The sequence below is a fragment of the Meleagris gallopavo genome, chromosome 5 (genome assembly GCF_000146605.3).
Source record: "Meleagris gallopavo isolate NT-WF06-2002-E0010 breed Aviagen turkey brand Nicholas breeding stock chromosome 5, Turkey_5.1, whole genome shotgun sequence".
Taxonomy (NCBI): Eukaryota; Metazoa; Chordata; class Aves; order Galliformes; family Phasianidae; genus Meleagris; species Meleagris gallopavo.
In genome coordinates, this window is record NC_015015.2 from 44,293,305 (window position 1) to 44,319,357 (window position 26,053).

A 26,053-nucleotide genomic window follows, 5' to 3' on the forward strand; every position below is an offset into this window, starting at 1 on the left:
CCAATTTGATAGTTAAAATTCACACTGTTATGCTTGTATATGTTCAGAGGAGAATATATCCTGTACGCCATGTCTGTGATTGTCATTGTTGTCTGAAAAGCAAATAAAACTCACTGGCAGGCAGGGCTCAGTTTCTTCCAGCTATTTCCAGCTAGAGTCTTCTCTTCGATTCTTTTTCTTAAGCCTGCCCCAACCCACTTTCCCATTTCCTGCTGTTTGGTACCACAGTACTGAATACCACTTAGCATTCAGTGCTTAACTTAGTTCAATTCCACACTGGTTGCATTCCTGTAGAAATGTGGCACATGATCATATGCTTTTCTGTGCATATATATGGTTTTAGTGCTTGTTGATCAGTTTCTCATTTGGGTCCTTATAAATGCTACAGCTACATAAAAGGCTTCATTTATTTTAACCACCAAAGTGAAGCAACTGAGAGATACAGATCTGTAGGAAACTGAACTGCAGTATTTTTAGGGCATGTGGAATTGCTAACTTATATCTGCAAGACAATGCTTCTCAAGGTTATCCATTATTTATAGTATCTTAAAATTTTCACAGTGTTTTACAGAGATCAGCACAGAAGTAAGAACTAATTTAAGTTAGGATAGTAAAATACAGGTCAAAAAGCTTTTGGACTGAAGGGATGCAACATACCAGCTTGGTTTTCAGGAGATGTGAGTGAGTTAGGATTTGTTGCCAAAGATCTATAACTAGATAAAAAATCCATTTTTCCTTATAGCAAGCCTGGCTCATAATCTTACAAATAGTGAAAATCAGAAGGGAAGGGAAAGAAAACTTGCAGGCTGAATGCTTGCTTTGTTGGCATTTTTTATTATTCTAATATAAAAAAACACAGTGTAGTCGAAATCACTGGTTAGATTAGAGTGCCAAGATCTTGCTCTGTGGTGATTATCCTTGCTAAAGATAGCCTCCTTGCTTATGTCTCAGAAACAAATGGTGTGTTGGTTAACAAGTTGGGGAGGCATCTGGCAGGTTGGAAGTGAGGAAGGCCGCCTTCTGCTTTTGCTTCAGACTTTTTAAAGCACTGAGGTCACCCCTTGCTTGCAGTGCAGTGTCTTTGTCTCTGGAGGACTATGTAGTCTCCTGCAGTAGGCAGCTGTGAAGCAGGCCAAAAGTAAGCTGACCAGATCCCTCTGCGATTTGGGATCTTGGAATCAGACTCAAATACTGAGATCCAAATCTTGCTGTGGAAGAGTGGGAAATGGAAGCTAATTGGTTTTATTTGCAGGTAAATATTTTTTCTGAGATGAGAGCGTAAGAGTTTCACACCATCTGACAAACACCCCCAGAGCATGTGCATATTGCACACACATCACCTCTCCAATCACGTAATTGTAATCTTCACTAGTACTCACAGAAGTAAGTTGATTTTCAGCTTTCTTTATGATTGAGAGATGTTCATATTGTCTGATTTAATATAATTTCTTGGTGTCCTAATAAGCAAAATCTCATGCATGCCTTAAATATCATCAAATGACGTCTTCTCTTTAAACAAACAAAGCAGAGATTTAGATACTATGTGAGCTACGCAGCAGTTCTCAGTCCCTCAGCTCATGTTAGGTGATGTAATGCTTTATTCATTCTTTTGCAAGGTCTTCTGTGAAATACTTGGTGATGGAAATCACTGTACGTGCACATTACATTCATTACATTTTATCTCCAAAATCAAGAATGTTAGTTGGAAAAATTGATTATGTGCCACCACTTGTTAAAAATAAAAGCAACCCAAATGTCTGTTGTGGTTCATTTACTCTTCATTTGCAGTAGGAAACTCAAGCTTTGAAATACCTCCTGGACATTTGTCAGAGTTTACTGAAGAGGAAACAGTTGGCAAAAAAAAAAAAAAAAAAAAAATAGTTCATCTCCACTGATTCATTTCTTGTCCATGGTTCATTTCTTAGACTTTTGGATGCTTCATTCTCTTTTCATTCCAAATGTGCATGTCTACTGATTATTATTATTAATGATGTATTTGTATTGCTGTGTTGTGTAGATGCCTAATCAAACCTGGGGTTCCACAAAGCTGGATGGCAGGCCAAACTTAGGTTCCAGTACATGCTCTAGAGAATTTGCAAATGAACTGGAAGATATGATTGTACAGTGTACAGAAATGCTTTTGCAAACCACTGAGAGAACTGGATGTGATAATTTTCAGTGAGAGCTGGGGTCACACCCCACACTGCAGAAGTTATAGCTGATTGCCTAACACAGAAATATTGCCAGCTGTGTTACTTAGAGAATGCAATTTTGTTTTGCTGTAAGCAACACCTTTTTATTCATGACCATCTGAAGTGTGACTACTGAGTATTACAGATCAAGTCCTTGAGGCTCAATTTATCATAACTTTTCCAGTGTTTCTATGCCAATTTCAATTTTACAGTGCTCAGGGCAGTAAATTGAAGCTAAAGAAAAAGTTAGAATGATTTTAGTGCTATCTGTTTATTGCTGTATAATTCACAATAACTACATCCTCAAGGGCTGAAGAATACATTGGCGATTGATGCTTATTATGCTAAGCAAGCTTCATTTTGTCAGTGATAAATGATGAGATTCTACAAGTATATAATATGGATTATTACTAGCTCTTTAATTTTATTCTTTTTCCGTTTTCTTTCTTACTATCTGAGCATTTATCAATACCTACTTTAAAATTTCCTAGAAGGGTATTCACTATACACTCATCGCTCATGATATATCATCCCACAGCCTCTCACAAAAAAAAGAGTTCAGTTGATAGTTAACACACAATAATTGTATTTCTACAATCAGTGATGCAGAGCAAGAGCTGTGCTGCCCTGCATGAAATGATGGCATGGAAGCACAGTAGTGATGGCACTTTGTGCTTTCTGCTCATTCTGGATTTACCAGGTCTTTACACAGAGATGAGGAAAGCCAAGCATACTGGCAAGGAGAGCAAAGAAAGGGAGGCAAGAGCAGAGGATTTTGGTTGCTGCTAGCAGGAGAGAAGGAGACTGCTGTGGGGAAGCTGTAGTGGGGACTGCCACGTAACTAACTACATTGGAACTCTGTCTTTTCTGAAATGAAGCAAATTTCCCATCAGCTGTAGATGGGGAAAGCTAGGGTGTACAGAGCCACCCTGCACTTCTGAGAGACCTGGTGAGTTTGATGAGGCGAAATAGTGGCATCCAAACTATTACTGTGACAGAAGTGGTAAATAGGACCTCTCTGGGGCAGGTGGCAGAAAATAAGCATATAACACAGGTCTTTGAAGAGATACAAGGAGAAGACCTGATGTTAGACCCCTTTGTTGGCATGGGAAGACCTGGGGACAGCAGTCTTTGTGGGACAACCCAGCACCTCAGGAAATGGAAACAAGGCTGATGGTGATCTGTGCCAGTAGATCAGACCTCACCAAGTGACTTGTCTGCAAAGCCAGCGCACTGACAGTGCTGCAAAGCCCTTGGCAGTTACATTTAGGGAAACACAAACTGATGTTGAAAGCTACAACTGAGGTCTCAAAGCACACAAAATTGACTGTTTAGCCTGTGTGACATTTGTACAGCTAACTCATGCCCACGCACAAGCAAAATCTCTAACTCTTTGATCACCAAGGCATGTCCTAAGAGGAAAATTCTCTTGTAAATCAAACGTCATTTGGATTGAACTTTAGTTGGGTCCTTAAAACAATTTCAGTATGTGTGCAGTTTGTTTTTACTGATGGTACCTTAACACAGACATTTTGGTGAGGGTATAATCAGCTGCTCTTTGGCTGCATTCCTTGGTAATGCTCTTTGGAGTTTGTCAGTGGAGAGAGAGATGCCAAACCCAAACCACTACTGATGAACTCAATTGCTTGCTTTGGCTGCAGATGTCTGCGCAACTGGTCTTTTCCTGCCACTCTCTACTTTATCAAATGATGGCATTTCTTTATTTCATGGGATTCATTTTTGTGAGCTGTACGCACAACATGGGAGGAACACTGACTGAGCAGTCACTCAATGTATTGATCTCTCCCCATAGTTCAGTGTGTGGCAATATTCCAACTTTACTGCACACTCTTCAACCCCTGCTTTGAATTCAGTTATCAACTTCCCCCTTGTGATAGCTAAATGCTTCACACACACTAGTGAATTTTCGAAAAACAATTGTTAAGTCCACCCTGTAGGTTAGGAAGTGAGGCATAGAATTATTCAGGTGAGAGCCTGCAGATTGTTAGGGTCCAGCTAAGACACACAAGATCTTACAGGTACTTACCAGTATTGTAGCACTTGCTATATTCAGTTTATATTTCCTGTTCATTCACTTGCAGCTGTGAAGTCTGCCCTTTTGCAAATTTGGCAGCAAAGTTTCAAATCAAGCACTCAGAACATGAGGAGCAAACAGCTAATCACAACTTATGAAAAGTTTAAGTGATCACCTCATTATGTCATTACAATCCTTTGGCAGAGGCAGGATTGGATTCCCAGACCTGTACTTAACTATGAGATGGTTCTTTCTGTTCCTGGAATTTCTTGCATTGTGCCACCTGCACCTTCTAAGTTCTGCAATATGCTGAGCAAAGGTCATGTGGACATTTTTTTCTTATGTACAGTCCCAACTTACACCCAGAACAGGTCTCTCCTATAAGCCACCTGTCTGGTTAGACCCTATGACCCAGATGGATTTGGATGGCACGTAGTGCAGAGTTGCCTATGTTAAAAATAAATAATCATGGGAATCTAGGTGCAGCTTTTGAAGTTATACAGCATCAGCTGAATACATGGCACAGGCTGGAATTTGTGCTTAACATACGGATAAACTAACTAACCAGGAAGTTCATGCTAGAAAGATGATAGTAGATGAATACATGATATAGTGTGGAAGAAATGATGATGTGTATGTGGAGTCTGTTCTTTGGATTCAAGCTGATGCAATTATAGCCCTACTGAGATGTTGTTTGATCAGTGATGGACCAATGTTGCAAAGTTATTATTACTGCTTTCTCTACTGCCTTAGCAACAAAACCTGGATCGTGAAGGTGGTGTCAAGCTGTGTTTCGTCTGGACGAGATAGGGAGAGTCTGGTTTCTGAAAAAAAATGTAGTGTTAGAAACAAATTGAAACAATCTATCATCATCAGTGAAAGGGCAATGCTAACAATACCTTCAGATGCTGGAAGGCTTTGGAGTATCAAGTGAGAGAAGCACACAAAGTTAGTGCTCAGGAGAGACAGCCATGAAATAAGCAGTCATTGGAAAACTCCAGTCCTTCCTAAGGAGAGCTGAGCACTCTGAAGGATCACAATCAGCAAAATTTTCCTTGTGCCACATCTAAATCTCCCTTTCTGCAATTTACATTTACTACTCTTTTTTTCTGTCTGCAGTGGGCACAGGGGATAGATCATTCCCTCAGTCTCTGTGCCTGCTTTCATGGGGTGAGTCTTGGAAGATAGTCACCTTCTGCCTCAGTTCTTTTTTTTTTTTTTTAGATGAACAGTCCCGATTTCTTTAATGGTGATAGTGGATTCATTCTCTATAGATGTGTTCTGTAGTTCTTGATTATTCTCCTCACATATTTTTGTTGTCTCTCGTGTGTTTAGTTCACACCTTTCTTGAAGTAGATTCCTGAACTGAAAGCCACACTGTAGCACAAGTGTTATCATTACCATGTACTGGTGGTGATTCCTTTAAATGCTCTACAGATTATGTATTTCTGTTTAAATCCCAGCAGTGTAATATTAACCATCACTAGTTTCTTGTTCAGTGCATCTCTCACACTGTCTTCTGCAAAATGCAATTTTTTTTTTAGCTTCTTGTGTTTTCTGCTATTGGTTATCCTCAATGCTGTTTGTTTGTATTTCCTCTTGTTTATGCTGAATTGCCTGTGACTGAGGCAAGTTGCCTTCTTGTTACATGTATCTCCTTGTCTTGCTCTATTTTGCACCATTCATACTTTTCTCTGAAAAGGTACCGACTTTCTGAGATTCCTTTTCCTCTTAGGCATATTTTCCATAGGATCACTGAGTAGACTGAACTTTGGGAAAGCTGAATTAATTAACTTATTTTACTGTTCTTCCTTTCCTTCATGAAAAACAGGAACACATTTCATAGTCTCATCCACATTTCCCCCCTACATTCTCAACTGGTTCCTTCCTGCTTCCTGGAATTAAATGGAAGAATGAGCTCCCTTCTAGTTGTATTCTTAATAAACACATCACTAATGCATTTCAAGACTTAGCTGGACAATCTGTTCGGTATCTTTTTTATCTACTATATGTGCAGATGGCAAAGTCTCTGTTATTTCCAAATATGGAGCTTTGGCTGATTCTGTTAGTTGCTGTCAAAAATCTTTGTTTGCATGATCTTTCCTGTTTAGTGTCCCTGTGATACCACTCTTGTCCATTTTTCCTTCATGATCATTGCCTGTTTGTTAGCATTCTGATAACACAGTAACTCAGCTGTGCTAATTGAGCTGTAAGTGGGTTATTGTATTTAAGATTCCCACAATTTCTCATTTATTTTCTGTGCTTCTTGCACTAATGTATGAATATTCAGAGCGTTCAGGGAATTAACTGAGTGGACAATCCTCCTTCTGATACTTTAACCGAAGCAAGGGTACTGTCTCCCATTTTGTCCAAGATGAATAAAACACCTATCCAATAATTTGTAGAAAATTGTTCCAGTTCTCAGAGAACCAAGGTCCCTCTACAGGGACCAGCTACAATTTAAGCAGATGAACACACATCTAAGATGTATCTCTCACTTTCTTGACCTGAACTAATAACTGGAAAAATAAAAAAGACTACAAGCTGAATCCCCTACTGCCTCACTCTTGCTCTTTGCACTTTGCAATTGTATCTATCCATTCAGACTTTCTCCTAGCACTATCGTTGGCACTCATGTTTGAAGAGCGTGAGGAAAGAGTCATTGAACTGACAAGGATCTGCCTTCTCTTTCCAGGAGTTTGAAAGCACTTCTCTTGGGAGATCAAGACAGGACACTGTGGGTGGACCAGTGGAGGAGAAGTCACTGTCACTTTTTGTTTCTTCCCTGGTTGTTGTGTGTCTGTCATCTTTTGATGATCACAGTTATCTTTCCTTCACCGTCAGTGCTAAATCCTTGCTTGCTGCCTAGAGCCTAATTCTCTGACCTCAAATGCATCTGATATCTTAGAAGAGCAGCTAACTCACCCCAGCTGATGATGCTTCTGCACATTACTGCAGCTGGCCAGTTTTCCTCATTATGCTGCATTTTTTAAGGAGAATTTGAGAAGAAAAATAAATTAATTAGAAATTCCTGTTCTGAGGAACAGGTAGTTCTAAAACTACACAAGAAAGGAGAAAGCTATGAGGCACTGACTGAGGATTTTTGCTTCAGAAGACCTCTGACTGTGATTGTTCCACAGGTGCTACTGACAAATGTTTTATTTCAGGACAGTAGTGATGCTGATGCTGCCAGAGAGATCTATAATCCCACACTGAGCCACAAGACAATGCAAGAATAGGCAAAGTGTTATTAACAGGTTTTTATTAATAATTAACAGCTCATGAAAACTGATGACTCCTACTGTGAGACGCAAGTTAACATCAAAACTGGGAGCAAAGCTTCCTCTTAGTAAGAAGGAGAAAAAGTAGATAGAATACCACACAAATACTAACACTTCTCATTGTGTTGCCACTTTTCAATCTAAAGATGAGATCTGAGGTCACATATGAACTTCGGTATGCTGTAGCGGGGTCCTATTGTCCTCATGGGATGGCTCTTGGCTATGAGAAACTGCATCACCAAGTTGCCACAGCCATGGATTAGAATTTGCTGCACTGGTGTGCCTGTATAAATAGAGTATATAGTATGCGTTTGTCTTATGCAAAGCATTCAGGTTGGCAGGAGTTAAAGCAATTACTTAAATGAGGTTGTTGCCTTGGAAGCCCCTTTTAAATAGTTTCAAGTTGTGGCTGACGTAGTTCTATGTCGACTGACAATTCAAGAGCCTTAGGATATATGATATTAGTACAGATCTACCAGATGAAGTCAACCCTGAATGCAGCAAACTTAAGTGGATAGAACTTCACAGTAGACTAAATTGAAAGTCTGCTTGAAAAAAAAAAAAAGCTTGAAAGTCTGGTTCTGCTTATGTTTCAAACTTTTGACTCCACCTCACTTTCGCCTTTGAAGTTAACATTCAGTGCATGCTGATCTTTGTTTTCTCTCAAGCACTTGCATCCTCTGCCCTAAGCCATCCCAAGTACATGGGAGGAGAATTGTGCAAAAGACTTTTTTCAAATCCCTCCTTAAAATTAACTTTTGCTATAAATCTCAAAAATGGCATGCTGCTACTGCTTGCTGTGCTGCGTGTGGCGGTTTCCTCGCTCCTCCTCAGTTTTCCCATCATATGTACATGTATTGTTGCCTCAGCCTTTCCCGTAAAAAAAGAAAAAGAAAAAAAAAAAGGATCCTGATGCACCAAAAGGTGTTATCTTGATGAGAATGGCTTTGCTTGGAGCTAGTCTTTTCTAGGAGCTTCTGTTGCAAGTGGTGTTTTGGAATAGATATCGATAGGTCTCTCAGGTTCTTTTGGACAGTGACTCCACCAATTATTGGAGAACAGAAAGGAATTGATGTCAATTTCTGATAATTTTCCCACTCGGTGTCTGTTTCTCTCTTTACTTCACTTTCTAAAGAGTTATTTTATTTGATTTGTTTAGACTGTAGTGTAGCTCATGTACTGGTTTGTATAGATAACGTATAATGTGACATAATATCTATTGGTGGTTCAGGCCCTGCTGAATTAAACCTGTCCTCTAGGGAGTTTAGTATAGGGTTAGGCACTGCATTTCTTTGCTGCACAAAAGAGGCATGCCCTTACATTCCTATGGGCAGAATTCATCTTCAGTCTGTGATTCTTAGTGACCAAACTTTGGACATTAAAACAAGCATTGCAGGGAAAAGACAAAACTGCTAAAGATCACCCAGAAAAACTGATGACCTGGCTCTGTACTGCATCTTTAGAATAGCATCAGTCCCCAGAACTGAACATGGCAATTACTTTGTGATGCCTATTTACAACAGAAGAGTAAGCCAAAAAGTTATGTGTTGTGGGGGATCTGATGAAAAAAAAGAAACAGTAAGTGCAGTGACTTTAAAAGCAAAAACAGCACTTTTATCCAAATTGGACAAATAAGAGTATTAAGCCCTGCTTACTGTTGTAAGTGTGCCTCTGACTAATGACTACCAGCCGTAGGGATCAGTGTTTTCTCTTGTCCAAAATACAATTTGTTGAGCAGTCATACCATGGGCTGTCTCCTTTCTCTGTCTGCATTGGCCCAGTGCCACTATCTTCAGTTGTACAGTGTCAGCTCATACCAGCTGAGGCTCCAGACCATCATCTGCTTATTCATCAGATTCCAAAGAAAAATATAAATAATGTTTAGCTCTCTTACAGCTCCCTACAGAAAAGTGGAGGAGTCTCATCTCCATTTAAATAGGAAATAAAAGTGTATAAAATGTTGAAATTTTGGTGATGAAAAACTGGTTTTGTTTCTCTGAAACAGATGTAACATTGTCACTGATTGGTAGATATAGGATAAATGCCCAGATTGAAATGAAGGTCCTTTATTAAAAGTAGAATATATCTCCAGAGGAATTTCAATGCTTTTGAAGAATTTAATTGTTTCTACCAGTTTTAGCAATGTATTGATTAACTTTGTGATAGTAAAGAGAGGTAGCAGACAGTTTGGGTCCTTAGTGTATACAAAAATATCTGATGGAAGGGCTTACCAAATATTCAGCCTTCTTCAAAAGTAGTTTCTTTTTACTGAAACAGCTACAGCCTGAAAAAGAGAACAGCATCTATTGTAATTACCTCTGCTCTGACCCAGCAGCCACATTCACACTCCTGCCTGTGAGACTGCCTGCCAGTTCCTCAGTGCCTTCGAGACCAGTCTTACAGAACCAGATCATTCCTAGGATCAGACTTTGAATCGCAATTTTGCTGGCATTCAGGTGTGCCAAGGCAGAGGGAGGAATACTAGACATCGAGTCATCTCTGTATTCCAGCTTTTCCTCCAGGTGACTGTATGACCTGACCTCCGAGAACAAACATGTTGTATGTGTATGTCAGAAAAGTATAGCAAAGAATATTTCCATCTCTGGTTGAAGGAAGGTTTCTGTTGCTTTTCATGCTACTTACTAGAGTGGGAAAAAAATCCTTTCGGAGAATAAACAGAGCAAAGTCACTATATACCCAAGCAGATTTAGGTGTGAGTCTGCTTTATGTTGTGCAATGATTTAGTGCCATCTACAGTGGGAAATGGGTCTTGAAGACTATCAAAGGTTTAAGTTGCAAGGAAAGCAAAGCTGTATACGCAAAAAATTACCTTAGGATTATTAAACAAAGACAGTATAAAAAGCTAGATGATGATCAAGCTTTAGAGCAGCCTGCCCAGGAAAGTGGTGCAGTTGTCATTCCTGCAGGTATTCAAGGGATGCGTGGATGTGGCACCAAGGGACATTATTTAGCGATGGGACTCTGTAGGCCTTGGTCCTGTTCAGCAACAACTGAAATATTGGTATGTCATCAACACTCCTTTTGTCAAAAATTCAAAACAAAGCACTGCAGCAGTGACTGCGAACAAAATTAGCCCTAACCCTGCCCAAACTAGTACACAATTTTAATGAACTTTAGGCAACAACATACAAAACTTTCTCTGTGTTCCTGTGTTGTAATCACTAGGACTTACCTAGGAGGAGACAACTAGGCCCTTATTAGCTTTGTGGAGTTTTCCTTGTTAGTGCATTCATTCAAAACTTTCAAGAATGTTGCCCATTTTAAAATGCTTTGCTCTTGATCTAAGTATATGACATCTTACTGCCCTTAAGATATACATCAGGGACGTTCTCTCAAACCTGCTTTCCTCTCTGTTACCTTTTATCTCCTATGCTCTGTGAAAGTTATTATTCTGTATATGATGATACGAGTAATTCAGTTCTTTCTCCCTTTGTATAGGCTCACAGTGAGAGGGCTGATCCTAATTGCTCCTCAGCCTGTGTATTGTCATGAGTGCAATTTGGGATGTGGAATTAATTTCCGACAACTGGTCATGAACTCATCCTAAACACTTAGATTTCGGTGGTCAGGCTCTGAATCACAGGAAGGGCAGCTTCACAATTTCTGTAGTACCTGAAGGTCAAAGGGAAAACTTTGACAGTGGTCTTTGTGAGACACTGACACAGAATGACTTCTCCATATGCCATTAATTGTATTCCTCAAATCAAATGGATTTGAGAATAGGAATCAAAGCAGTGGGCTCCGATGTCAAGGTCTCTCACTGCTTTCCTCTACCTCTCATCTCCTCTCCTCCTCAGCATTTATAACTCTCTGCAGCCAGAGCCATTGTTTCTTTATGTCAGTGACACCTGCATCATTCTCATGATAATATGGAGACAAAATCAAGTGCATATTTTCTCTCTGTATGTACATACGTATACACTTACTGTTTCTTTCTTTCTTTCCTTCTTTTTAAATTCAAATGTAAGGATGAATTGAGTGTTATTTAGTGTGCTTTGGAAATGCTCTTGAACAAGGTGTATTTTGGATTATGCAGCATCTGATTGCAGCACCTGGTTCCTTTCTCTCACACGCTCCTGTAATTCAGGAACAAACAAATTTAATGAGCTCTTCTAGTTAAAAACTGGAATGAGCCTCAGCTCTACAGACCCCAGGTGGCAGTATCGGCATTGAAAAGCCCAGGTCATGGCTTGAAGAGATCCAGGTGACCCATGTGTAGTGGCATTATGGCCTCAAGTTGCACTAGGGGAGATTCACGTTGGATCTTAGGAAATACTTCTTCTCTGAGAGAGTGGTCAGGTGCTAGAACAGGCTGCCCGGGGAGGTAGTGGAGTCACAGACCTTGGAGGTGTTCAAGAAATGTTTAGATGTTGTACTGAGGGACAAGGTTTAGTGGGAAATATTGGTGATAGGTGGATGGTTGGACTGGATGACCTTAGAGGACTTTTCCAACCTTGGTGAGTCTATGATTCTATGATTCTATGTTTAGGTAGGTTGGGAGTCAATGTGGCCAAGTAACATTGCTGCATTCATAAAATCATTTTCAGCATTTTTCCCAGAAAACTTTCTAAGAGCCTCTGTGGGTGAAACAAGAGTTTCAACAAATCTCAGAATGAAAAGTCATGAATTTACGTTAAAATGCATCTAGATTGAATCTTGCCTAGAAATAGACTTCAGAATAGTTCCTATTTGCAAGCTGGAGCAGGTGTTGTTCTGTATTTGAAGAAGTAGCTAAGAGGAAAATCAACACAAACTCCTTTATATTCTTATTCTTCTTTTTACTGATCTGCAATTTATGACAAAAAAAAAAAAAAAAGAATATTATTGGCAGCAGACACATTTATAAGTATCAAATGTATTACATTTCATTGAGGTTAGATGTTCTGGAGTGTCTTACTAGTAGAAATAGAATTGATTTGGTTCCATTTACAAAATTTGCAGTAAGAAAGCTGAAGCTTTAGAAGTTGGCCTTGCTGTAATTTTTCTCATTAAATCAAAATAAAGCAAGCAAACAAAAACCATCAAAAATCCCACCAACATAATTACAATTCCTTCTATTTAAAATGATGTTTAAGTTTTATCATTTAATCAGTTTTACTGATTAAATACCACTCACTATGAGTACAACTGTTCTAAATTTACATTGCTGTAAGACCTATTTTGAAATTCCTCTGTTTTTTGAAGCATCTTTAATGTTTTATCATAGCAACAGTTCGGGAACTGGTTCAGTGCAATTGAAATGTTTTCATCTGTGAAATAGCAAAGACAGAAATAGGCTTTCAGATACAGTAGCAAGGATTTTATTTGGGAGAATCTTACTAAAGATCAATAAACCAGAAAAAAAAAATACTAAAAAGAATTGAGAAGTCTCTCTCCAATGAGGTCATTACACATTATATTTTGCAAGGAGTGAAAAACCTGCCATCCTGAAGATTGGTGATAAGAAGTCCTGAAGACTGCTTTTTCAGTTAAATATCAACATGGGTTGTAATTCTGACCCAGTCTAGTAAGGCACTTGACCTATTGAAAGGGGTAGCAACATGTTGTGATTGCACACTACAGTGATTTGATTGCCCATGAAAGTTGCAGGGAGAAGGGACAGTCTGGAAGGCGTTGGTGCTGAATTTAGCTCAGAATGATCCATTTTCTGGCTCTTTCATAATGTTCACCTCCAAGGTTGGGGAATTTAGTTGATCCTCTGTGTCACGATTTCCTGTAAGCAATAATAAATCTTCATTCTCTTTGACATAAGGATTTCAGTTTCAATGTCCAAAGCAGTTAAAAATTATCTGTGCAGCAGGTTTTCTTCCCTCAAGTGATATTCTGAAACTGAGTACAGTGGAAAATACAAATAAGCATTAACATCCTGCACACCTGCTTCAGTTTTTTAAATAAAATAAACACAGGGCTTCATGCTGACGTAAAACTGTTCAAACAGCTTTATGCAGTTATCCGCAGCTTTCCGCGAGTAGCAGAGGAAGGAGAAAATGAACTCCAGCACCAGAGGGTTAGTTCTGTACTGAGGGTGTCTTGTGGAAGCGCTTTGCGGGCACACTGTTGGGTATGGTACCACCTGTGCTCTGACCTCCCAGCTACCTGTCAGGAAGTGGTCCTGGTTGTGAATGTGTAAGAAAGAACCTCAGTAACTTAGAGTTGAATGATCCCAATGGTTGCAGTCTAAAGAGCAAATACTCTTTAAATACAAAAAGAACGAAGGAGCTGTCCTATGGGACCAGAAAAATAGAGATATGTTTTTAAGTTAGTAGAAAGAGGGCTGCTGGATAATTGGAGCCGGCCAGAAGAGCCTGAAAGTCCTCCTGCTCCTGAAGGTAGAAATAACAAACTTAGGAATGGCAAAAGGCTTTACAAATCTAAGTATACTGTGGGAAAACTCAGTTCAAAAGCTGCATGTATGTGCTATATGGAGATCTGACAATGCAAGCAGAATTACAGGTGAGCCTGTAGCAGCCAGTGAGACTTAGAGCAATTGAAAAGGGGAAGGGCCAGTGCTGAGTCAAGAGCCTTTTTTAGGGAAAGCAGAGCCTTTTTTAGGGAAAGCCTGTTATATGCTATCCACTGCTGTGTAAAAATGTACAACTGCCAGGATGCAGCACTATGGTGTGCAAAGGTCTACAGTAGTGGTAAGATTGGCTTGGACTGTACAGCTGGGCAGTCTGAAGGTTAGCTAGAGAAATGGGATTGTCTCATTTTCTAGTGAACCTTTAGAGATCCGGAAAACAATTGCAAAGTTTGGTAAGGTCAAGTAATTCTGGTGAGGTTTGTGCAGGTAGATAGCTGGAAGACAAAGATCTCAGTTTATATAACCTCTTATCACAGCTACAGACAAAAGTACACTTTCCATGTAGAAAATGTGAACGCCAGATGAATAGAAGAACCTGACAACTGCTATTTTAAAAAGGTCAAGAGTATATACCTAGCAAAACCTCTTCATGTTAGAGAGAATGGCTCAGGAGTTTTGATTGATTTGCGCTATTTGTTGCATGTTTATCTGATATCACCACAGCTTTTGAGTGCAAATTGGTCTTTTGCTCCCTAGTTACTTTACACATGCCTCTCAGATATTTATTTATAGACAAATTCTCTACCTGTTTTTCTCAGGTAAGACATTCAGTGAATGGGGAGGATTTACAGGAATAAAACCTTTTGTTTCTTCCTCCATAAAATTAAGCAAGGAAATGTACCGAGATAACAAAACCCCAGAACTGATAATATTCACACCAGCCGTGTCTGCTCAATCAGGGATTCAGTATTGTTTGTTTGTGTAGACTGCCAACTCTTTGCTCTTCACACCTTGCTAACATATTCTGCATGTTGTCAAAAAACTCAAGCTGAGGCTCTCACCACCACCACCGCGCTGCTGGCTGCCTTGGAAGTGAGCTCTGAGGATGTATTTTGGTGAAAACCTGAAGAAGGATGACAGTTGTCTGCTGCAAGCTTTGGAAATTGAAGGCGAAAGAAAGAACAGAAGAAATTAATAAACTGTATTTAGTCAAATGAATAGAGAATTTAACGCATTGCGCACTTATTAAACTGAATGAAAATTTCCGTGTCTGCATGTAGGAAACAGATTTCATCTATAAAAAATAGTTGGAATAGAAATAGTACACTGTAGCAGAGAGGAGAGTTATTTGCTTTTGTGCCTCTCAGCCACTGCATGTAAAAGAAGCACGTTTTACACAGATATGCTTAGACTGCTGATTGCCTGATTGCTGCTGGTGGAAGCTGACCGGTTGCACACCACCTCCAGCTGCAAGCTGAGTTGTCAAATTAGCACAGATCTGGGCTAACAGCTCCTCAACTTGGATCTAGTGCTACCACCATGACTCTGAGAGCACAGCGGGCATGTATCCCTGCACAGCCACTTCTCAAATAGCCCCTGTGAGTAATGCTGGTGGCATTGTTTCTCTCCTGCTTCCCACTCTGTCACACACGCTGACAGGTGCTGGACCTGGGCAGGTGGCTGTATGAAGGCAGGTGATCTTTCCCTGCTGTGGAAGCCTGGAAGCCCAGCAGGCTGCTCGACTGCTCAGTGCACCTGGACCAGCAACATTTTGGGTAAGATGTGAAGGAAGGTATTTCAGTGGGGGTAGGGAGTGGTCTTTGTTGGTCAGACTGAAGGTGATAGATGAATGACAAGTGTGGGTACATGGGAATTTCAGAGCATATAGTTTGCTGTGCAAATAACCTCAGTGATAATGGGGAAAAGGAGGGTGTTAAGGTCCTCATGGATGTGAAGACCAGCATTTCTCCCCATTTCGTGCAGCAACAGTAGCAGGCAGACACCTCCCTATCACTGAGCTGTAGGAGGTGCCTGCATGATCTGGAGCGTTTCCTTCCCACCCAGCAGCACGCACACACTGCTGCTGCTGACCACAGGGTACCTGCTGCCTGTTGTAGTCTGGCTTATGTTGGTGCTTTATGCATCCAATTTAAAAACAAGGCGCTTGACTGTCAAGTGGGACTGAACGCTACTCAGCATCCTACAGACTTTGAGCAGTAGAAAATAGGAAAGGACTGTGAAGCTTCTCACAGCAGTAGTTGCTTCCTTCCCAGGATTCCCCACGCTGCTTTCTGAGATAAAGCAATGGTCCGGGCAATGCACCACACATCTCTGCTCTTCCGCCTCAGGCCTGTCCGCTGGAGTGGCCGCAGCATCCAAAGCTCTCCACCAGAGGGGAAAGTGGGACCGGTGGTAAGTACCCTGTGCCCTCACTTCTTTTCTTCACAGATAGCTTGAGCTAAGGCTCAGTCTTTTCTGAAGAGCTTCCTCTTGCTGCTCTTTCCTGTGAGGACAACATAGGTTTTGTTCAGACCTGCCCCACACCCTTACTAGAAGCCCAGAATCTTCCCAGGGACTTCTCTACACTCACAAAGTATCTTCTCTCACCACCTCCTGGACAGCAAGTTCCATTCTGGTAGAACGGGGATACTCTCACAGCATCCTACAGAGAGACATGTGACAAAACCCTGTCTCTGTGGAGAGCTCATTTACAGCTCTCTAGCTGTAGGTGTTCCTGCTCATTGCAGTGGATTTGGACTAGATGACCTTTAAGGTCCCTTACAACTAAAATTGTGATTCTGTATTTCCCTTTATGAGCCTTGATTATACTTTTTGGCAGAAGTACCCTGAGACTATGGAAGACATTTAATTAATTATTAAATCTTCAGCAGCAATTCTCTGCTCTACTATCTCCCAGTATTAGTAGGTGCCCAGAGTTCTCATATACGACTGGTAGGAAGCTATGCTACAGGAACAATCAAGCAAATAGTACTGCTTCAATAAGGATTATGTGCATAAAATACCCAATAAGTAGGCACAAAATGTATCAACTCTGTAGGAAAATGGAAGACCTGACACCTCTTCTGAATGCTTTTAACTGCACCTTGTGTATCTGTGCTTGTGCATGGTGTGGAATAAACAATTTTTTTTTCAACTGACACGGATTACTATGCTTCTAGTTCAAACATACAAAATAATCCTCTGTGGATTATTTTTCCTCTGCAATCATCACATCTGTGCAAATATAGATGCAGAAGCTCAATAATATCCCATAATTTGGTTGGCAATGGGCTGCTTACCCTGGAAGATCTCCAGTTTTTTTAGCTTTATTTAACTGTATTTCTTTTTCATTTAGGAGACAATCATTGGATTCTCAGCATTTTCACTGACAGTTCTTGGACCGGCTGGATGGTTCCTGTACCACCTTCCAAGCTATAAAATGGAATAAAAAACATCCCTTCAAAATTAAGATCTGGAAGCTGTGGTAAGCACCTGACTTGGAATCTCTTGAAGGGGAGAACACAGGGACTTGAGGGCCAGTTTTAAACAAATTGACTGAAAAATGAGTTCAAGTTTTATGTGTTGCTTCTGAATGAAAAATAAAAAAGGTCCACATAGAGAAAATGACTGCAAAACTGTGCATTCACATGCTGTGATTAGTCCTGTGGGACAGGTCACACTGAGCAGAAGGCTGTATACATTTGCAGATACTGTAGATGTAGATCCTGATGTTAAAGGTGCACTGAGACAAAGTAGCGGTGGTTCCCTTCTTCTGCTTAACAGCTGAGAGAAAATACAGAAGAATGATGTTTATAGTACTTTCATTTATACTCATCTCAAACAGAAGAGTTTAAGACAATTATCTTGAAACTTTTATCTCTGACCTTTAGACGTATTTTTTTGGTGTCCCCCACCCAATTTAATTTGCTACCATGATAAATATTTTTCTGTTGGTAACGATTGTCAAATGCAGGAATTTGTTTTCAATTTGTTCATTTAAATTTGTGATATTTGAAAGATTTTGCCACGTTTGCTGTTTAAGATGATTAAAATGATAATACTTTGAAATCTAGACTATGTATCAAATAAACATAAGTTGTATCAGTCATGTCATGTTGTGTTACAAAGGAATAATGGTTTCATGTCTGCTTTGCAAAAAAATTTGTGATGTTAACCTTTTGAGATGCCTGAAATTTAACAAGATGTGAAAGTGGTGTCTTTTTTTTCCTCCCAAACCTGTAGCTTTGTCAGTAAATCCAACATCTTGATCTGAGGCCCAGAAATGCATTTGGAAACTTTCCTACAGATTTTAATGAGTTTTGGATAAGGGCCTATCCAGGGAAAAATCCATGCCAGTAACTGAAGTGAAGCCGGGCGACTCTTTGCGAAACACTGCTCTCGCATGCCATGAATATATCACTGACATCAATTAGGCTGTTCTGCAGAATCTTTCGTAAAAAAGCGTTTTGCACATTTCTGTGCGCCTGCTTGTCCTGCACCCAATTTTGTCATCCATGTCTCACCTGGTGATAGCTAAATAAATCAGTAAGACACATCATCTTTCAGCTGCTGTACTCGTCTCTTTTTATTATGGTAATGAATAGTGAGTTTGCCTGGTTGTAGTGAGTAATGAGTGTGAATGACGCAGGAGAATTGCATTAGATGAGATGTGATAAAAAGGTCATCCAGTGTATCACATCTGGCAGTGTAAGTACGTAGGGATATTTATATTGAAGCAGGAATGATTTTTAGAACCTCCTTACCTAAGGGACTGCTTGAAATATAAGTATTCTTTGTACATACTTCCCCCCCCCCCCCAAGCTTCCAGTTCATTTCAAGCACTTTTTTTCCTAAAAGCAATGTGGATTATATTTCACAGCTATTTTAAAATAATGCTTTTTTGGTGCACACCTCTTCACTTATGGGCTTCACATGCTGATGAATTTCAAATCACAGTGCTGGGGCTTCCTGCTAGCTCAGGACTCTCCCAGTTGTGCTATGCTTTGTGAGCAGGCATAAGAAGAGAGCTATGCAAAGAGAGACCAGAGTCACACTCCTGTAATAGTACCAAAGGAGAGTACCAAGCATAAAGTGCTTGTCCAAGATCGTGTTGTCCCTAATGGGGGGCTAGGTTGGTGCAGCAGGCTGGGTGTAGGTGGAAGCAGCCTGCTGGAAGAAGAGTCCCTGCTTTGTTTCTCCTCATGTATCTACACCAAGGGCTTGCACTTCTCTCAGCTGTACCAACGCTAGCTTTCAACTTGCTACAAGTAGGCACACAGGTAATGCATACATGAGAATAAATCAGCCACTGAAATAGGAGCATAATGACAGTAATTCCTACTAAGACAAATGGGTTTGTGTTGAATTAAATGTTGGGATATTTGGCTCATGGTAACAGTTATATGTTGCAGTGCATATTTATGTTAAATACTCATCATAGATCTGAGATAGTAGAAAGAGAAGTGACCATGACGCTTCTCAGCCACCGTATTGCCTCTTCTCAGGAATGGATACTCTGCATGAGCTCACTCTATTAATTTAAGAGAATTGGTGGTATTCAGACTCACTGGGTCTGCAAAAAGTAGCTAGAGTATATCATCCAACAGTCAGTAGACTTTAATTTGCTTTATAGATTGCACAGCATGTCCACTTGAATATTTTTAAGGGCCTACAGATTAGAAAAATAAGGACATACCTATCTAAAGTGCAGCAGCTTTCCTACAGGCTGCTCTAAGGGTGCCCTTAATCTGTCAATTTAGTTAAATTCTTGTTTCACACCAAGGCTCCTGCCTCTGATAATCCTCCCTTCACTTCATTATATGTAACTCCTGGACTCCTGTCTGGACAAGCAAATCTGGTGTCATCATTTGGAGGAGACACTACTGAGCTGACTTGAAACTGGCTGGGAAGCCAGCCTTTATGGACATAAGTAACATAAGTCAACACTAGTTGTCTCTGGGCTGAGACTTGCACTTTGGCATGGATCACAAACGTGGTACAGAGGGACCCCACACAGCAAAATGCTGATGATCACAGTATTGAACACAGTAGTGTTCAATATCACGTATTTTTTTTCACCACCTCCTTCCTGGAAAACCTCACACCTTTTTTTTTTTGCTATTTGTCACTGGCTTCGCACAGCAGAGCCTTTTCCCAAAAGTTTTTACCTAAGTTCAGAAATACTAAAGCAAACTAAAAGCTGTGGTCTGAGTTCCTTGTCTTCCATGTAGTTGTCTTATCCTTTGGACCGTGATGCCTTGATAGGTTTAAGAAGGTTATTTTTTGATGCTTGTCTTTCTAATTCCTAACACTACACTGTCTTTTTACTTTAGCAATGCAGGTAGTTAATGTAGACAATTCTGCACTAGTGTGGGATTATAGATAATTAAAAAATGCAAGGTATTGGAGAGACGTCTAATTCAACCAGGTTGGTACAAATTTCCCCTTGCTTCTTAAAGTTAGTAAAGCCAAATCTCTAATTTTTTTTAATAGTCCCAGTACATGTTTGTCAGGTTTGTTCTGGTTCTCTATGCAGGTCACCGCTTATTTCTCTAAATTTCACTGCTATGGCAACAAATTAAGTATTTTGTTCATTTAGAGGCTAATGAGATTACTCTAGAAGAGAAATTGAGGGCATTTATTAGATTGTTTTTACAGTGACTGATACAGACAAATCTAACATCCATACAGTTAATTGAAGTAATTCTCAGAATAAGAAGAAAATTAAATATCCTTTAAAACAACCAAACAACCACTGCATTTCTTAATGATAATTTTTCCCCTAAAGTAATAATTATTCTATCCTTGGGAGGAAAAGAACAAATACTAACATCACAAGTTGGCTACCCTGTTGGGATCACAGAGGAAATAGCGAGGCCCAGAGCTCTTTACTACTCAGTCTCTCACTTTAAATCAACCCAAGTCAGGGATGACTGAAATGCATTTGTCACATGCCAGATGGCATAACTGATACATGTTTGTGGCTTCAGCCAAGCTTCTGTACACATCACAATCACTTCTGCCATGACTGCCAACATCTATTATTCTATCCTATCCTCATTTCTATCCTACTACTGATTTCTTTCCTTCTACTACAGCTTCCTCCTCAGAGCAGCTACATTCCTGTTCTCCCACAGCAGGAGGTCTGGTTGAATATTTTCTGTGTCAGTAACACTGCAAACAAGAAAGGAAGTTTTCCTTGTATTCTTCAGTCTAAGCACAGAGACTAGGACTGGATATTCTTCTCCTAGGAATAAATCAATTCTCAGCATTGTAGAAGAAAAGACTTAACAAGCTGTCAGTAAGATTGAACTCTGAGGTGATGTACAAACTCTCTTGCTTTTGTTCATAGACATGATTTTCTGTGAAGGAGAAGAGGTTCCTGTCCCATGTGCTGTATCCTGGCTGATGCCAGTTAGCCCAGGTGTCTGAGCCTTGAGGAACAGCTCCAGAAATCATCCTGTGTCAACCAGCATACGTGATGTAGCATGTCTGATTTGAGCCTAATGGTTCAGTTTAATCTCAGATAGACTTTTTCCTCTAGCGATAATCTATTTTACCATCATTCACGAAGATTAATGCTTACAGAGAGCAAAGATTTAGGGACAAATTAAATTTAGTGTGGTCTAACTCTTGCTGTCAAATGCACATGTCTGAGCCTGAGGGACTCCATCTGCTGTTTGAATCTGATGGGGGGAAGACCTGTTCAGGGCCTCCTGTTTCCATGCCAGCACCTGGCATCTGGGCTGGTTAACATGGGGGTAGTGCTGGATACCCAGAGAGCAGCGTGCAGGTTGAAAAGCCCTAAGGCAAAAGAACCTCATCCTGTCCTATCTCTGCTCCAGTGGAGTTGTTATATTTTACTTCTGTTATTGGGATTGCTACTGGCTCATCAGTCAGATTCTTCTCCCTCCTCTCCTCCATTTCATGACAGAGCCTTCAGTGGCCTGTAGTGATTAAAGCAAGAGACTGAGACATCCCCTGCTTTCTCACCTCTGCTATGGGCCTTAATAACCCCATCACAATGCAGTTCATGATAACCTCATGCCAGATCTGGTGAGCAAACCCCCAAAAATTGGGATACTGGCTTACAGTAAATTGAACTGAAAGTTTTGTTTTGTGTTGTGTTGTTTGATAAAGCTTGTGAAGCATTTAAATTCTTCCCTACCAGTTTAAATGCTCATTTGTTTTGAACAATGCTTATACTTTGAGTTTCTAAACGCGATAAGTAAGAATTGCCTCATACTTAAAATTCAAATAGAGATTGATGTAATTCCCTGATCAAGACCCTGAGCCTTTAAGGAAAACATCATGGGAATGTATCAAGAATTGGTAACAGTGATCTTATCTGTTTACAAACACATGTAAATGTATATAAACATATACATATTGTATGGGAACTACTGAATCATGACCTGAACCTCTGATTGATCACCTGAGGTAAGCAGTGAGTCAGCCACAGGAGCACAGGTGAAGGCAATTCACCTGTGCTGCCAGAAGGGGTGGAGCCTGGTTGCACCTCTCCTAGACCCATTTAAGAGCTGACTGCCAGTGGGAAAGGATCTTTTCTGGCGATCCCTTCTCTGGAGTTTTGCAGCAAGCCCAGGATGCAGGTAAGCTTTCTATCTATTTTCTTTTTGTTATTATAACCTGCTTAGCCAAACTCTCTTGTTTATTTCAGAATTATAACATCTTTATATTCACTGATTATACACATACATATAGACAGATGCATAAATAGATGTATTTATATACATGTATTCATTAATTTATGAACAACTTAAGAAATTTTCTGTATGCAGTTGGTGGTAGGAGAGCTTACAATTTCATATTTTTCAAAAGGATTTAAAAAAAATCAAAAAGATTACCTTTCTAATAGTAGACTTCTTGATCTCAGTGATTAATACCAAAATCTACACTTTATGTCTCTGTTCAGGGACAGTTCATGTCTGGAAGACTTCTTACAGTATTTCGTTGTATGTTAATTTAAAAATTATATGCTATTTTGTTCCTGAATTATGTTGCCACTGCAATTCATGCTGTTATGACAAACAATTTTACAAAAACAGTAAAATCCACAGAGGCAGTAAGCTCCCCATCCATTCCAAATCTTATTTGCCTTACTCTACAAAAGGAGCAGTAGAAGGAAATGTGAAAACTAAGTCTCTTATGTTAGTGGAAAAAACCTGTGGTCTGTAACTATTTCCTCTGTAAGATGTAGGTGTGTTTTGTAGCTCTCTCAAATATACTGTGTCACCTTAATATCCAGACATCCAGCTGGCTGATTGTCAGCAATTACCTCCTTCATGCTCAAGAACAGTCCCTCCTAACATGAAGTCAAACGTAGGTCAATGGAGGCTTGTGTGGATGGAAGACGTGTTTCTGACAAAAGCCAAATGTAAAGAGGAAATGTACAAGAGGTGAGAGCAAGGGTAGGTGACCTGTAAGGAATAGAGAAACAGTTTGCAGGAATGTCTGAGTGTGAAGAGATGGATGGAATTAAGAAAAGCAGAGCTCACCAGGAGCTGAATCTGGTGAGGGAAAATAAAGAACAATCAGAAGAACTCAGTAAAAAGAAGGCTAAGAAAAATGGGATAGGGGATCTGGTGATGAAGGACGTGAAAAAGGCTGAAATACTCAATGTCTTCTTCACTTTAGCCTTTTTTTTATAGGGAATCCAAGGCTCTGAGGCCAGTGTGAAATTATAGAACAAAGGACCTACTCTTAAGAAGGAGAGAATCAGGTCAGGCATACGTAAGTCCATGAGAACTAGAGGAATGCACGCTCAGTGCTGTGAGTAGCCACTGTCATTGTGAGACTGCTTTTGACTGCTCTTTAAAAGAGCAAGGGAACTCGGGGAGAGCCCTGAGAAGTGAAAGTGGAAGAATGTCACTCCTAATTTCAGAAGGGCAAGCAGAAGGATCTAGGAAGTTGAAGGACTGCAGCCTTACCTTGGTCTCTGGAGAAATGACGGGCAAATAATCCTCGAAAACCAAATACACTGTGGGGCTTAGGCGTGTACAAAGAACTCATGAGCAATAAATCTGTTCCCATATACCTGAGTTACATGCTGAACTGTAGAGTCTTGCTCAGTAAATGCAGGCAAACCTCCAATTTTCAGGCACTTAAGCCAAATAAATATTTTGCATGAGAAATGGGATTAATACTTCCTCAGTGTACTCCTGCTTTGTCAAGCTGAATGGTTTAGGAGGCTCACCACTGTGGTATGTGAACACTTGGTATATTTTAAGGGATACCCATGGGAGCTCAGTTCCTATCAGTGAAGAGATCCCTATTGTTCTGTAATGAGTGGCAGAACACTTTAGCATGATCTGTTGCAACAACAGACAGAAATTCAAGATAAAGATGAAACCTGAATTCAACAGCATATTTCTGTGAAGTCTGAAAGTCTCCATTTTCATCACTGATATTCTTGGGGAAGGGAGGCTTGTAGCTCCACATGACCTTCTCGGGCACTTCATTACAAGAAATAAATAGGAAAGCTCTCATTGACTTCAGCAGGTTTTGATATCACATGTCAGTGTCCAATAAAAGAGTGAAGTGTAAGCAATCTCTGCCTCACCTCTGCTGCCCAGGTGGTAACATAGAAATCTTGCAGCAAGCTCAGCAAGAAGAAAGAGCAAAGCTCATGTGGGAAAACTGCAGTGCTCTTTGCTTTTGTGAAGTACTACTCAATCAACCAGAGACAGCTTCTTTCCCAGTTAACTTGCCCTTCAGTTGCCATCCAGTTCCACTACATGTTCATAGCAGCCACTGGTAGTAGTTAAAGTTGGCTCCTCTCTCTTGGGGTCTTGCAACAGCAGGGAGTGTGGGAAGGACTGCATGAAGGCTGAGATGGCCCCAGGAAAAGGCATTAAGAGCTCTGAGTGGTGTTGGAAAAAATCTTGTATGTTCAGTATTTTTAGAAGATCACTGAGGGGGGGGGGGGGAGTCAACCTGTTAAACATCAGCGAACAGCATCTGCCCCTTCACTGCTGTTCCTGTCACAGAATGTGTATCATTCTCCAATCTGGGCAGCAGGAACTGGGAGGCACTGCTTGCATGATGAACCAGAACATGGACCTATGCTCCTCCGCTTATCTGGCACTGTTCTCTTTGGCTGCTCATCCAGTTCATCCCTTTGGGGAGGTTATACTGCAACAGTATTGCTTGTCAAGATCCAGAAGCCTGCCTAATGGTACCTGCTGACTCCTGCAAAGCACAGGTGCTGAGCACTCTTCTGAAGTTGAACTACTGGATACAGCCATGGACTACAGCATTCCTAATCTGTATACCACCTTCAGCTGTTCAAACTGGAGTTGGATGAACACATGTCCATGAATTTGTGTGCCCACTAAATTTCATGTATTCCTCACCCTGAAAAATGATAGTTATTGTTTCAATTTCCCTCAATTTTTTTTTCCACCAGGAAAAAGTGAAATGTATTTGTTTCCTTTCCCACTTCTTTAAATGCAATTTCTTTAAGTTTAATGATGAGGTTATGGTGTCCCTGCCCACCGCAGGGGGTTGGAATTGGATGATCTTTAAGGTTCTTTCCAACCCAAGGTGTTCCATATTTTCCCATGGCAGGAGTCTATAGGCATTGCTGATATCCTCCTGAAAATTTAGAAGGAAAGAAACAATTCATTGTGAATCTGGAAGGACCGTGGGGCAGGATTTGGTTGGAAAACACAGGTGTGTCTGCAGTGCAGCTCATTTATTTAGAATGTGGAGGGCCTCTTCTCCCAGGCAACAAAGATAAGGTGAGAGGTAGTGGCCTTAGGTTGCACCTGGGAAGGGTCAGGCTGGGTACAGGGAGATCTTTCTTCTCAGAAAGAATGGTGAGATACCGGCACAGGCTGCCCAGGGAGGTGATGGAGTCACCATCCCTGGAGATGTTCAAAAAATGTACAGATGTGGTACTGAGGGACACGGTTTAGAGTGGTCACAGCACAGGTTGATGTGATAGTTGGACTAGATGATCTTGGTATGAATCTGTGATGAGAAGGAGCTGCTACCCGTGGCCCCGAGGCAGCCCCCAAACACCACCAGAGCCCCACCACCCCTTTCCTGGGGGCTCCTTAGGACGCCCGGCGCGCAGCCCCTTCGAAGCATCCACCCGGGGCGGGTACCTCAGTGCTGCCCCCCTGAGGCGGGCAGCGAGGCGGCTCCAGGCAGGTTCCCTTTAAGAGCTCGCTCCGTTCCCGCCCCGTCCCCGCCCGCT

The 26,053-nt window shown here is 40.7% G+C and overlaps 1 protein-coding gene and 1 long non-coding RNA gene across 3 annotated transcripts in view; both read left to right on the forward strand.

The window, feature by feature from the left end:
- Window positions 1–15,225: 15,225 nt before the first annotated feature.
- Window positions 15,226–18,395, forward strand: LOC109368029. 2 transcript variants are annotated; one of them, XR_002115671.1, is made up of 3 exons: window positions 15,226–15,605; window positions 16,104–16,242; window positions 17,186–18,395. It is a non-coding gene; the product is annotated as an uncharacterized LOC109368029 (long non-coding RNA). The 2 variants fall into 2 exon arrangements; XR_002115670.2 differs by lacking the exon at window positions 15,226–15,605 and having other exon boundaries at window positions 15,683–16,242.
- Window positions 18,396–22,404: 4,009 nt separating this feature from the next.
- The window catches only part of UNC79 (unc-79 homolog, NALCN channel complex subunit), a 100,071-nt gene continuing 96,422 nt past the window's right edge, over window positions 22,405–26,053 (forward strand). The window contains exon 1 of the mRNA XM_019615848.1: window positions 22,405–22,442. The gene's annotated coding sequence lies outside the window, so the exon portion shown is untranslated. The remainder of the gene's footprint in view (window positions 22,443–26,053) is intronic.